The sequence below is a fragment of the Empidonax traillii genome, unplaced genomic scaffold (genome assembly GCF_003031625.1).
Source record: "Empidonax traillii isolate 1590-97213 ecotype Southwest subspecies unplaced genomic scaffold, ASM303162v1 scaffold678:size492020, whole genome shotgun sequence".
NCBI classification, from domain to species: Eukaryota; Metazoa; Chordata; class Aves; order Passeriformes; family Tyrannidae; genus Empidonax; species Empidonax traillii.
The window spans coordinates 269,382-271,875 of record NW_020955871.1 but is presented as its reverse complement, the minus strand read 5'-3'; positions in this window follow the sequence as shown (position 1 = coordinate 271,875).

Sequence of the window (2,494 nt, the reverse complement as noted above, 5' to 3'; positions counted from 1 at the left end):
GGAGTAGGAGTTAAGGGTGAACATGAAACGTCGCAGCAGGAAACAGTCAACATACCTCTAAGTAAAACATTAAACTGTCCTTGCTTTGTACAAGAAATCATGTAAGTTTTCTATGTCCTGGCTGATCCTTGGATGTACTTATTTTTATTTTACACTTGGTCTGGCTTATCTTCTAGTAGAAATGAAGAGCTTACAATTATCAGATGTTCAAGATTTGGGATTTCCTCAGTGTAAAGAAGCCAGTAAAATGGTTGAAGAGACCTGCATGTGTTTGTGTTTCCACTGTGAGTGTAACAGGTGCCTGACTGTAAACTCACCCACTCCGATTTTTTTCCAGAGTCGCTTTCTTAATCCTAATCTATGCCCACACTTTTATGCTTTTTTTCCCCCCTCTATTTTTCTGGTACTTTCTTCTGCTTCTTCATCATGCCCATTCAAGCCCATCTCTACTGGGCTATATGCAAGGACAGCTTCTCACAGGTGCCTGAAAATTGTTTTAAATTTCACGTGTTTACTTTGAGTTTTAAGACATGCTTGCATTATAGTTTGAACCCAAATAAAGCATTGTTTTTTGCAATCACTAGCTTTAGAGAGGTTTACCCCTGTCAAGCAATATAATTGTGGGGCTGTAATTTATTTTCTGTTAATCTCAGCTACTTTTGTATATCTGCCTTAGGGTAAGGGTACGTTAATACTATTCTAAAATGAAAATACCCTTTTTTGTGTGTGTGAGTGGAAACTCCCAGTGGAGTATGTTATCTTGGCTTTTGTGGTTTGCCATCACTGTGTTCCTGTAAAGATCAGCTGCTTTTGCTGTATTTTTTATCAGCTACGCATGTGGTGCTTCAAGATAAAACAATATAGCAAAAGATATTCCTACATATACATGTGTCATGAATCACCTTGTAAGCATCGACTTTTGTATTTAAGAAATTACACCTGAAAACTCTCTCCTCTTGTGCTCTGATGTTTATAGGTGTGTCAGCTCTATGGAGAGCACTGGAATGTAATTTTGTTACATGTGAAGCCAAACTTAGTAGTTACTAAGAATCTCAGAGAGAGTACCCAGAGTACTATGGCTAAATTTGTCAGGATTTGCATTATCTTCACTGCATTAGGAATTTAATGGAAGCCACACAAGCATGTCAGGTTCATGATTTCAGCCACGTCTAGTTTTACTGGAACTCCACCTTGAACCATGAAGCAAGACACTAATTACAGAAAGTGTTGCAAAATTGTTTCAAATATTTATTGGCTGAATACATACTGTGAGCCTCACACTCCCCCTATCCACCTACAAGAGCAGCCATGTTCCAGGTTTACTCTAGCCAAGGATCTCATCTTCCAAGTTCCATTTGCATCACACCACAGCAAGATGAAATGTTGTCATCACTTACAAAATCCTGAGACAGTGATAAGTGAACTTGGTGACTATTCTGGTACGACTTTTCTTAAATGAAGAAAAAGAAAGATGCCTTTAGTGACATGGAACTTGGAGCACATAGAAAGAAGGTGATGTAAATCTGTGAGTCTCATTCTTCCTCTCCTAGTGAGGTTGACTTTTCCATCAAAATACTTCAATTCTTTTGTGGACATTTAAAAAAAAATGTTTTCAAATAGCAACCAAAATTCAACAGAGTTTTAGTAGCTAATCAAACCCCGTTATACTGTAAATGAATCATTTGACTTTGAGACTACTGGGACAAATTTTTGTTCCAAATGTCTTGACTGGAATTTATTGCTATAATGATGTCAAGTGTTCCTTTTTTACTCCTATGGATTTGGAGTTTCACACGCCAGGAAACAAAATGCATACCATAAGGTTTATTTAGAACGGGACAATAGTTTTAACACAAATGAGAAGATACAGCTGGCAGTTTCATAGGGTGCTCTGTGAAGATTAATAAAACTTAAGAAGATGACATATTCCAACAGCAAGAGGACTTCTTAGCTACAATTTTACTTTTCATGCGAAAAATGAAATTCTAAATTTCAGATTTTGCTTATGTAATCCTTTTACCGTAAATTGGCAGCTGTGGTCATGGCTGGGTCGATTTAACTCAGGATCTCTTCTGAAATTAACAAACTTAGCGACTCAGGAATCTCAGCCAACTAAATGCTTCTTTTGATGCTTTCTGCAGACAGCATTGCTATCAGAAGTCCTTACTCTGCTGTAAAACAACACACATTTCGCTAAGATGAGCCCAGCACTACTCCGGACACCTCTCCCCGAGCCCCACATAATCAACCAAGCATTGATAGAAGCAGCAAGGGGAGTAGCTCCTCTTTTCCCCATCAGCCCGTCGGATGACAGCCTTTTGCTTTTATTTTCCTCGCTGGAGTGACTGTTCGGTGAATAAATGCTCCTTTGCCGACAGGTCAGTGAAGAAGCAGCCCCGGCCGTGCGGGTTGCCCGCCCCCGCCGCGGGGAGCCGGCTCCCGAGGCGGGACGGGACGGACGGGACGGGCGGCGGCGGCGCCGCGCCCTCCTGGG